The sequence below is a fragment of the Simochromis diagramma genome, unplaced genomic scaffold, assembly GCF_900408965.1.
Source record: "Simochromis diagramma unplaced genomic scaffold, fSimDia1.1 OVJJ01000603.1, whole genome shotgun sequence".
Lineage (NCBI taxonomy): Eukaryota > Metazoa > Chordata > Actinopteri > Cichliformes > Cichlidae > Simochromis > Simochromis diagramma.
In genome coordinates this window covers 24,904,706-24,917,657 of record NW_024387414.1, presented here as the reverse complement: position 1 = coordinate 24,917,657, position 12,952 = coordinate 24,904,706, and the positions used below count along the sequence as shown (strand labels likewise).

Below are 12,952 nucleotides of genomic sequence, written 5' to 3'. Positions count from 1 at the left end.
ACCATCTGCACTGAAGTGTAATGTTCACTGTGTTAGTTAGACACTTAAGAGTTGCTAAGTAATTAGCAGTACATTGGATTTATAATTGCCTATCATGGGCCTTTATTGGTCAATTACACCCTCAAATCAAGTGACTCAGCCAAATGTAGCAGCCTTATTATTACTCAATTAAAACAAATGCTCTCTGTGGTAGGGGGTTTGAGAGTGCAGGAGAGACAGGGATGGGTGGGGCGCTCCAGATCCCCAATATATCATCAGGTAATTAATATTTTCATTAACTCCCTCTCTGTTGAGCTGCGACCTGACTCTGATCGTTTCATTTCCCCTCCATGGGTTCGATACTGTAGTGGCGCCATAATTAGTTTGATTTATATCTAGCTCCTGTAATGAAGGAGATCGCTCGTTCCTTCCTCTTCTTTCTGCTGCACCTCTGCCTGCACTCTTCTAATGTCTAATACGTAAGCCAGGCTGGACATGGAAGCTATAGGCCTCTGTGTATTGAGACAGCTCATGAACAAGACGCATAGACATGGTTTATGAAAAATTCACACCGGGATCTTAGAGGACTGAGGACAAGCCTGTGTGTAACACGGCTAGGAAACATGGCTTATTAAAGATTGAAGCACACATGACGTACATATATGATTTTTTTTTCTTTTGGTCTCAAAGTTGAAATTCTTTATACTAGTACCCCCCAAAACAATAGGGATTAATAGAAAACATGATACTGGAAGCTATCAATGGCCTCATGAGGATTACATCTTTGTTGGTAATCTCAAATTGGTGCAAACTGTAAGATTTGGTTTATTAAAAATATCTTTAAGGTTGCACATATCATATCATTTGCAGATAAATATAGAGGTCAATATCTGCAGCCATGATGTTTTTTGTGTGTAACGTATACAATGCAATCCATATGAGCTACAGGACTTCAGTGGCTTTACACTCAGCAGGGTACCACAGGAGAGCACATGAATGATTTCAGCATTAATAATGCTCCATTGATTATTGTTCTGCTGTTTAAAGGTGAATGGCAAAGCTTTCCGAGCAGCAGGGGAGAAAGAGACCTGTGTGTCTCAGGGAAGGCCTAATTTACATTTTGGAAAGTGCACCTTATTCCCGGGGGATCAGCCTATCATTTTCAGCCAATACTAACTCTGAACTTTCTTTGTTGTGAAAGACTCACCGGTCCTTTACACACAGGCTGCATTGTGGATGCTTAGCTATTTTTTTTTCATGCAGCTAGTGTCCTGTTAAAAACACATGTCCAAATCCAGATTGTGAATTTGGATGAACTGGTTGCATGGATGGTAGTAAAATGCTAAGCATTAGGAGAATATTAAGAAATATTAATGCATTTTAATTATAATAGCCAGTTTGTTCCATTTTCTTCTATAAACTGCAGCGAAGCATGTTCGTTAGGAGGCCTGAGTTCAATAAGGCAGTAAGTTTCAAGGTTGGTTTTCCCTCTGTAGTCTGACTCCAGTTTTTTTTTTTTTTTTTTTTGCTGAACACATAATTCCTGGGCATGATTGGACTGCAACCGATCTATGGCCCATTTCAGAGGCAAGCTTCCTCTTTTAAAGAAAGGAGCAAAAAGCTCTTGCCAACAACTGCCCTCCAGCTAGCTCTGCATTAAGGTTATCTCAGTTTCAAGATTTTTAGAAAGGTAATCGTCAGCATAATACGCAGAGCTCAACACGTGAAAATGAAGCAACTTTCTCTTGATCCTACAGCGTTTGCTTCAGGAGACACAGCCTAGAACATGGGTGTGGGTGTAAGTGTCAGTGGGATTTTTTTGACTGACTGACTAAATGAATGAATGAATAAATATTAATTGGTATATATGCATTTCTCAGGCAAAATATCTAAACCACCTACATAATATTTGTGAGTCCCCCTTGTAACAACCTGTGGCAAGTTACCTCTGCTATCAACCAAATATTATCAAGGACATTTTATTTGTGCTGTTGCTCTCCGGGATCAATATGTACCACCAAACAACTGATAAACGGCAATGACAGGAAACACTACGCGTTCTCTTCCCAGGTTTCATAAGAGCCAGAGCTAAGCGGGTGGAAACATAAAGATAATCTTCAGTGCCACATAAAAAGGAGCCAAATTAGCTAGCTAGCCAGACTGTCCATCTCAGCATCTCTCAGGCACATTTAGCGAGCACTGAATGCAGCTCTTTCTACCATTTCCCCTTACTCAATTATTGATGATAATTATCATGGCGTGCTTAGTCTGCGCCATAACAATATATTCTTAACAAGAAACAAGTTTGTGGGCATTTTCTCAAATAATCTTTTTTCCTTATGAGCGACTCTTGTTGTTTTTTTTCTTGTTTCCTTTTTTGCATGTGATCTTTTTTAGTGGCTACAAAGTCACATGATCAAATGAGGGGACACTTTTAAGAAGCAAAGGTTGATAACATCAGGGAATTTGCATAAGGATTGCTCCGAGAAGCCTGCAGTATGTTGATTAATATAGTAAGTAAAAAAATTATGTAAGTATTATTTTGTCATAAATATCTACTTATTTATTTCCTTTGAAACAAGAAATGCATTTTTTTTAGTAAATAAACAGAAAAAGAGTTAGGAATGAGGGATATCTGACAATAAAAATAAGAATTAAAAAAAGACTTATCTTATTATGTCTTACAGGTTAATGTTTTTTTAAAGACAAGCTTACCCAACCAATAGATTCACTGAAATCCCACCACAGGTTTGATACCTGTATATCGAAAGGTCACTGTAATGCTGAACATCACTGGCCTTGACAAGAAGACAAGGAAAGAGAGATGAAACTGCAAAAATGTAAAATATGTCACCCAACAAGCAGCATGCTCCATGTATGTAACCCTGTTCTACATAAGAACACAGACAAAAGTAGCACAAACTAAACAGCTTTCTCTCTCCTGATTATGATCTCGGCCTTTTCTGTCCTCTATTTCCCCTTCCATTTCAGTGGAAGGCCCTAGCTTGCTTCTTCCAGCGCCGCAGGGCATGGAGCTAGCCGGCGGTGAGTTTCCATCAATTAGTGCACCCCTGCGGCCTCATGGCAGAACCCACCTTTGACTGCAGAGAGATATTGATTAGTTCAGCTGCACTGTCAGGTCTGGAGTGAGCAGGGCCGGGTGATCCAAGGCCTTCACCGGAGACAAGATCATGTCGAGTTTCTGACACATGTAAGCACACACATATAACACACAACCACATGCATGGCAAGGCAAGCATGTACACACACACACATACACACAAAACTATACACCCATACAAATGCAATGAAATGTGCTCTCTCAGATGACTGCAAGGTGAGAGAGAGGGAAGATAAGAGGAGAAGTCCACAACAGTTGCTTGTCAGAGAGTGTGATGGCTGAGAACTGACAAGTGCTTGTTAGTTTTTTTTCTCATCCTGCTAGAGTTCCTATGAAAACAACAAGCTGGAGAGCCTCCAGACTCACAAAAAGATGAAATATCACCAGTAAAAACTATATGCTGTATATATCTATAAAAAAGCTCTTGAATACAGTTCTCACCCAAACAACAGTGCATTTATTTCATGTAAACTAGAGCTGGTGATGAAAAACACAACGTTGAGAGAGCAAGGGCAACCGAAGGACACAAAGAAGAAACGTTTGTCTCTAATGCAATACAACATGCTGTGCTTCTATAAACAAATAGCAGTTTTACTTTTATAGTTATAATGGTAACATTATACATATGAAAAACAGCACATAAACAGGAATAGTAAGATCATTAACAAAAAAACCCCCTATCTGACAGCTGGAGGCCCAATAAAATAGATCTGGATCTGCTTGTTATTATATATATATATATATATATATATATATATATATATATATATATATATATATATATATATATATATATATATATAGTTCTTTAGTTAGTTCTTAAAAAAATTGAACTTGCTCTTCAAAAGCTGGCAAAACCTTTGTGTTCTTTAGATTTTTTTGCAATGATGCAATCAACTGCAAATCCACAGGTACTGACCTGTGGAAAGAATTCTTTTTGTATTCTACTTCTTGGCTGATAAACTTAAAAACTCCATTCTACTGAAGGAATCTCAAGGCCACAACACTGAAGATTTATTTGTACAACTGGCACTTAAATCCAGCAGTAGCGTATTATTCCAGCTTATCACTTTGGCAGAACCAAGTACACTCCAGACTCAAATATGCATATACAGGATGTTCTGTGTTAAGTACAGACCAGATATGCCTCCAGTAACAGTGACACATATAATAATAATAATAATAATAATAATAATAATAATAATAATATTTTGTCCAAGAGAACTGTAAGAGAACACTGAAGACATGCTGCTTTCTTAAAGTACACAAAATACGCACGATTTATGATACCAACCTTGCTTAAGTCATTTTGTTTTACACAGATTTAGTTACTAAACTAAACTGAACTAAACAATCCTTTTGTGCAGCAGTAACAAACTATAGGATCAGATAAGTGATGAATTTCTGAGTTGCTGTTGAACTTCGACATCTGTGGAACTGTCAAACACCAGTCGGTAGCTGCTGAGAGCACAAGTTTAGCAGCAAAGTGTTCAGGGGATCCAGGCAGACCTCTTTTTTGCAACCACAGATATTACCTCCCTGGTGGCCTCAAAACAGAATGCAGTTTTAAAGCATGTCTGGATTAGTTTCACTTATAAAACTAGAAGCTACACCAATCTAAGGTTGAAATGGACTGAATTTAGCTCTCACTAATAAATAGCTTACATCTTGTTTTAAATCTATTTTTAAACCAAATCAGCATTCCATTTAAAAGTGTCATGAAATTTGAATGCACCTTTTAAACTAAGCTAGCTAAGCAGCTAGCTTTAACAGCTAACTACCAAAAATGATCAATTTGTAGGAATATCCTCCCGAGCACCCACAAAAAGCTGAAAGGGTGTGAAAGCCACATTACTAAACTTAAGTCTTAAATCGCTTCACTTTATTTCAACATACAAATATAATGCATTAAGATTTCATGCAATATTTCAATGAAGTGGTGACTAAATGACCAAATTATACAGTCATAAAGAAAATATTAATGCATCCCCCTTTTACTAAACAAGAGCTGAACTAAGAGCTGCTAAAGGAACAGCTATAACCACTGTGACTAAATAAAACCTCCCACCTCGTCACAGAGAAAAAAACCACATGCTCTGAGGACATTCACTAGTTGTGCAGTGTAAATCTGCCCAGGACTGTTATTTGCTGTCTCAGAACCCAGTCCTTCCAAACCTGAATGCGATGTAAAGCCTTTATCTGCAGCCGTCTTTCTGTGTTCCTTGTACACACACAACAGTGTTTAGAGCAAAGGGGTGATCACATAACTTCCTGTCTCCTTTCTGCTTTGTGGAAGCATGAAGTTACTGAACTGAACTCCCCCCCTGCAGTTTTTTGCTCTCTGTTGGTTAAATAAGCCATTTCACCTTCTTTTCACCCCCCTCGATCTGCTCACACGAGCTGTCATTCCATTACGCTGAGATGTCGAGTGTTTCTGGGGTTTTTTCTGAGGCGAATTCTCATCCTTTACGTCAGTCAAGTATTGCACAACAGATATTAAACACTGTGCTTGTTAAGAATTCTTGAGTTACGCTAGAATCCCTTTGAATATAACATATTCTACCGTTTAAAATGCAACAATTTTTACCACTAATATAGTCTTGGGAAATCCTGGAGTCACTGAATTATCTGACAATCTGCTGATTATGGTACTGCACATTTTTTTTGGTCTATGAAACGTGGAAAAATAATGAAAGTTCAAGTGCTTCCATTTCAATTTATGTTCACATGAAACAAAAGATGGCTTGAAATGCTGCAGAGCAACATGTGACATAGATGTATGTCGCATTCCCATTACATTAATATTAAATGAAAGCAAGTCAGTCAGCAAACAAATAAAGAATTAGCGTCAAAAAATACTGAACATTTGAAGTAAGTTATTATTTATATCTGACTGAAGTGGTGCTGTAAATGAATTTTGGAACAGTTAACAAAAGATTTGCGTTTTCTCAGTGATTTTTAAGTGATTACTTATATTTATAATCCAGCCAGCCATTCATTTTCCTGACTGTTTTTCCAATGCAGTATTGCAGGGATGTGTATAATCATAGAAATTCAATCCTTAAATATTTCTTTCCTGTTCTTTCATAAATCACCATTCCTTTTTATTTATTATTGATCTGTCAGAGGAATAGCAAGTCATGAATGTCAAGTCAGTAGTAGGGATCATCTGGGCTGTCCGCCTGTAATTTGCACAATCTGGACAGCATCATTTCTCTGCCAAAAATGTATATCCCTGCTCAAATTGAATGTGTCGCCTCATTGCTTCGTGGGCCAGCAGGGCAGAGGAATGGTCATAATTGAAGGGAGAATTAGCAAAACCTTAAATATATGGCAGGTGATATATCATTACCCATAGACTTGACCCTACCTGACCCCTTCCTACTCCCATGTGGTTTCCTGCTCAGGCTGGTGTGCGGTAGGCAAAGGGGGCCTCTGCTGCCTCTCAAGCAGCTAAATCAACAGCGTCTCGCCACAGCTTGCGTTGGAGTGTTTTGCTTGAACGGTTTCATGAAAAACTAATCATCTGTTCATCATGGAGATCAAACATACACCGAATGCAATGATCAGGAAAAGCAATCTGATAATGCTTGAAGAGTCAGTAGTCCAGATATAATAATTTCCAGATTAAAAACGTCCCTCCCCTCCTCCTTATGGCTCATACCTGGACCTCCTCTCAGCTTTTATGCCCTCATTGAAGTTCAAGCAAGACAGGAAAATTGTTATCATGTTTGTAATTGCTGCTCAATAGGCTGATGCGCAGCCACAGCCTATCTCCATTTCCCGAACATTTGTCAAAGAGCGATAACCAAACCTTATCAAGACTCATTTGTATTCTGTGTTCCTCTGAAAACACGCAACTAAAAAACTCCAATTTGATTTCATAATAATATTTTATTCCCAGAGTGCAAGTTAAATTTACTCTAACCTTAATAAAAGATTTTATAAGTTATACAGAAAAAAAAGCGAACACTGTCTTTCAAGGAGCCCTATTGAAATTTCTAATATCGATATGTCGTCTTTGATCTCGTACCATACCATTTTCAAGCTTCACATAAAGAATGCAGTAATTACAAGAGACGTTATTGACAATCAGACCACCCAGCCATACACAGGTATCTATTTCCACTTTTAAAGGCGACATGTGAACAAATGTAGGGTCAAGGCAATCTTCCTCCTTCTCTAATAGCCTGCTAAAAAATGGGATGAGAAAGTTTTACACTGACTGCAGAAAAGTTGTTTCAAGGAAACCATTTAAAGTTGGCCAGTATCAAGGTTCCCTAGAGATCAGAGGAGAAAAAAGATGATTTATTATGTACAGAGATTCTCTCAAGCTTAAAACAATTACCTGCAGATGCCCCATAAGCAAATAAAGTGAAAATAAATAGTAGCTGTGTAATGTTTGATTCACCCGCTGAACATAATAACATTTTGTCATTTCCACAAAGTGGACTGGAATGAAATTAGAGGTCCCTGTAGCCTGTAATGAAATGTGGTGTCTTGTGACTCTAATGCAGTTTGTCATCATTTGGATATATTAATGCTCTTCTTCAACTTTCGTTTGATTGATGAAGGCTCCAGTAATAAAGTCAAGCAAAAACATCACAGGACTCTAGCTGCACACTGCTGTCCAGTCTGCATTATGAATTTTAAGAGACAAAGTATGAGTTGAACAGCTAAAATTAAATTTTATAAACAAACCTGACATCTTCTGTAACTTGCAGGTGAAATTACCTTTTAATAAAAACGATAACAGAATAGCTTTTGAGTTTGATTTTTTGATTTGTCATCGATTGGAGAAGAGTTATGGAGCAAAAAAAAAAAAAAAAAGACAGAATGTGAAGTCAATTATTGACTTATTATAGTTTGGAATTATATTAACTGAGACAGGCCAACATTTGCATTAAGATTTGTTATGTTATGCACAATTTTATTGCATGAGATGCAAACATTTAATTATGCTTTTCTTTGTCAAACAAAAACATGTTTTTCATTATAATTTATAACCAAAGAGAGTAGTTGAATCTAGTGAGTTTTTTGCTCTAGAGTAAAAATAGGATGACAAACTCTTTGTTGCTAGGAAAAAATACCTTTTTAATGTTTTGCTGTTGGAGACCAAACACGAGCAGTTGCTGTGACCAACCTCTGGACAGCTATTTTCAATCACAAGGTGACAGGCACAGGTGGACATGTCCTGTCTCTAAACAATCGTGGTTCAACTTGAGCTGGTGAAGCTTTGCAAATAATTGCTGTCTAATTTTTTAAACGCAAACAAATTGCCAGCACTTTGCAATCAATCTGAGTCAGTCTGCACCAAGAAGCTCAACTTGTCTCTGGTGCATCTTGTTGCAATACGGGGCCCGGCTCAACTGGTTGCTAATTGGTTTTTATTTTGGTTAAATTCCTACAATACAATTAAGGGTTGTTACTTTATTTGTGGTGGGATGTCCAAATTTGTGTTGAAAATCTGTGGTGGTTTGATGGAAACAGATTTGGTGAAGACAACAACAGATATGTGGTATGGTTTTAAGTCTCCATATTATCACAGATTGCATGTAATTGCAACTTGATCCCATTCAATTCAAACTTATTGCAGATTGTCTCTTTGCACATCACTGTCTTGTTGCTTTGAAGACAGCAACTTAGTTGTCTGTGAAGCAACCATTTCAAAGGTGAGATTGCAAATTTATGGCACATAAATTTGAAGTAATGTTGGACATGCCACGGTTTTCAACTGCTGTTTTCCTTAGTGTAAATGTAGATAAGCTAACAAATAAAAAGGATCCCAATAAACAACATTGAACTTGTGATTTCATCAGCACCGATGTGACACAGGAAATGTGGGTATAAAAACTCAAAATCTATAAAAGCAAGGAGCAACTCAGGAACTCAGGACGAGCATCCAGCGTAAAAATCTTCCAAAACAAACATGCGGTGGGACCTACGTTGGTGACCTCTGTTGAATAAGAGAGCACCAGAAAATAGTGTCTATATTTTAAGCTTTGTATGAATGCAAAACACAAACAAAAACAAAGCAAAATTTAATTATTGATGTGATTGCTAGTAAATTCAACAATTCCCTTCTCAGTTGTCACAGTTTTAATTTACCACAGAACTATATGGGCTTTATCTTTCGAGGAAGCAGCTGGCAGGAACACTCTCTCCACTAGAGATGGGGTTCAAATGGACCGCTGGACAGCCCACTGGGACCAAGAAAGATAAAATACAGTTGAGCCACAATGGAGTACACAGCTACAAATCCCCAAGGCTGCAGTATCACTCGCATTTCTATTGCATTACCCCTCATTACAAAAACACCACCTCAGGGCAAAACTAGAAGATACACATTGTAAACTTTATCTGTGCCCACATCTTATATAATAGTTTGCATTAAGTAGCCCTCTGGTGGCAATAGGTTGGTTTATTTCCGCGGTGAGGCTTAAAAAAAACACACAAATAAAGCTTGGTGTGTCTAATTTTACTGTTCACCCTTCAAAACTGCGAGCAGAAAGGGAGGTCATTACTGGGTGACGGGGGAGGCGTCGGTTAATCTGTGAATAATGTCAAGGGTGAGGGTGGAGTGATGTGTGAGGGTGGGGTATTTAGGTGGAGAGATGCTTAGATTGTGTTGTCTGGCAGCTCATCTATATTTTATGCTGCCACTCAGACAAATGAAACAGGAGCCACCCGGAACAAGGGGGGACCCTCTGACACTTCAAAGGGAAGTCCTATGGGTGGTTTCTTATTGAAGCTAGGCCTGTACCAACCCAGACCCACATACATAACCCCCTCAACACATGCTGGGAAGCTGCTGGGGCCTCATTAACCCTTAAACAGGCTTGTGAGGGGTGTGACGTTCACAGGACTAATTACCTATCCAACTGACTGAGAGAAGTGCGCCTGCCCCGTCACACAAACACAAACACACACCACTAAGTGCTGGCGGAGTTTATGATAACAGAGATAGCGGTGGTAGATGCTCCAGAGTGTTTGCCCTAAATGAAAACCCTGATCCACTGTTTTTTTTTTTTTTTTTTTTGCGATGATTAGCAGTTTCAGAGCCTTGCTCCCCCTCCCCCTTCATACCCTGTCATACAATAGCAGTATTTCATGATTAGTGAAATCTGACAGTGATAATGAGGAGAACGGAAAGATGAAAGGGGAGGAAAGAGAAGGGACACAGGATGAGAGAAAAAGAGGCACATATCAAAGAAGGGACTAATTGAGGTAACACAGCAAGCCAAATCCACATCCCGATTTGCATAAAACAGTGCAGCTTCATTTGGCCATCTCTAACGACGCTAATGTCTTAACAAATTAATTTTGCTAATTAGGCACGCCCAGTGGAGCTCACCAGCAGATTAAGCAGATTAAACAAACAGATGCTGATTACCCATGGGCGGGCTGAGAGGTGCTTTTCTCTGGGTATTGTCGCCATGTTTCCTTGTGACTTCTGCGGCACCTCACTCAATAATACAGGTTTATACACCATGACATGTATGATACAGCAGCTCTCTACAGGAATGAGGAGTATGTTCAGACCGAGCATTCGGTGCCAGCTGTCATGTACCGCACACATCTTGAGTCATAAAATCTTCAGGCGTCACAGTGCAGCTAAAATATACACAAAATAACTGAATCCAATAAGATTCCTCCTGTAGGGAGATATAAGCGTGGATGTTGGACCATTTTTTGACATAAATATTTAATTTAATGTAAGGCAAAAGTACTTGGCAGAGAGAGAGTGTGTGTGAGAGCAAGCAAGGCAGAGGAATTTTGAAAACAATGGTGGCACAGTCATTTCTGCTCTTGGTTTAACTGGATATTATTGGACAATAAACTAAAACACAAGTCCTGTTGAACAGATTATGCAAATCTCGCTTTGCTTTGTTCTCTTTGAAATGTGTTCAGTTTCTTCCCATTGACACAAATTTAAATTCGACATCTTCACTGCACTTCTTTCGTGATTTTGTTTATTTTTGGTGCTCGTTTGCTGAACAAATTCCTCTTCTAATCATTTCTAATGTCTCCCAGAATGCCTCCTGCTGAGAAGTGGGAATTTGTTACATATAGTGTTCATGAAGAGATGTGACAAACAGGAACCACCAAAGACAATGTGTTATTTTGAAATTTTAAGGGAAGTGATCCAGATCTGCACCAGAGTTTAATGGGCTCTTCCACTGCACATGCTAAGCTTGGTACTTTTGCAAGTTTTCTGACAAACAAATGGACAAAAGGGTGCAAACCCACCCTTTATAAGGTCTGCTTAGCTTAACAATGTGTCTATTGCCCATGTGAAGAAAAAATAAATAAATGTTACTACTGGCGTAGAATACTAGGTGTATCCTGTCTATTATCCTATAACAGCTGGTATAGACTCCAGTCCCCACCAACTTTAAGCTGGATAAGAAAACTGGTGCATGGATGGATAAATGTTTCAGGATATTTACATTATGTAGAACTCTACTTTTCACATTTCTGCATTTCTGCTTCATTTCCACTTTCTAGTAGGCTTTTAATAAGAACAAACTAGAATAATCAAATAAATTTTGAGTTCACCTCAATTCATTTCTGTGTGTTGTCCAAACAACACAATGTAAGGAATACGGAGAGTAGATAAAACGCTGAATAAATCTGAATCAGTCTGGACTGTTGAGTTTTCATATTTTATATTCCCATATATAATTAATAGTATAATTTTGTTTAAAAGTCTCTAAATTTCTTAGAACTTCTGTTTAAAATCTAAGATTTTCAAGCTGCACTGAAAGTAAGTAGTGAAATGTGAATTTCTGTGCACCTAGATGGAAAAAGATTTGCATTCCCCCCCCCACATTTATCACAGTTAACTGCTGCAGTATCACACACTGTACATGTAATTGCCAACAACCTCATTCAGGCAAATTGTTTGCAGGCTGATAGAAAGTTGCTTTGAAGACCTCAACTGACTACGAGGGGTTGCAGACTTGATTCTGAAGCAGTGATATGAAAGGCAATGAGATTGCAATTGTGTCTATGTGTCTATGTAACTAGCTTCTTGTACTAGAATTCCAAAGGAATAACTATAGTATAATCCATCCATCCATCCATCCATCCATCCATCCATCCATCCATCCATTCATTTGATGGAGCCTATCCCAGCTGTCACATGGTAATCTGTCTATCACAGAGCTATAATACATGAAAGCTGGAAAATGTCCTCTCTGACTATAGACTTTCATATTTGCAATGATACAAATCAGCATACAAATGTTATCAGGGTTTCATCTCACCAATATTTGCTGATCTCTACGTGACTCTAACTCTTGTACATTTTCTATTTTAGACAATACACATAAGATGGAAAGACATGGTCAGGTGCTTGACAAAAAAGTTGTAAATAACAGGCAGAGCACGTCTGGTTCTGAGTTATTAATTCTCAACAGTCTCCATGCAACAGACACATTCAACAAAACTGAACTCTGAGCGTTTGCCCCTTTGCTTCTAACTGTCAAAACAACACACTTTACCTTTACCAGCATATTTTTACTCAGTGGCAGCCTGAGAGGAATGAAGTGCAGCTCGCAGGTGTAAAAAAGAAACTGAAAAGAAAAAAAAAAAATCTCCATCACACATCAAAACTTATATCATTTTTCTGAGAATTTGAGCATAACATGTTCAGCATGATGATTTCTGAGCAATTGAGGGATTGTTATCGCTGCTGTCTTTTCTCCAAATTTTTATCCTCACCCTCACTGCTAGGTCCCAGCTCAAGTATCCCTGCACCAGTCCCCTGGTGGTGTGTTGTGTGACAGCTGCTGCCCTCTTTGGCAATGGTGAAATGAATAGATTATGAGCAGTAATTAGGTATACAGC

The 12,952-nt window shown here is 38.4% G+C and overlaps 1 long non-coding RNA gene across 4 annotated transcripts in view; it reads right to left on the bottom strand.

Moving 5' to 3' along the window:
* LOC120720897 overlaps positions 1 to 12,952 on the bottom strand; it is a 78,184-nt gene that overhangs the window by 55,979 nt on the left and 9,253 nt on the right. The gene's annotated exons all lie outside the window — the stretch shown is intronic.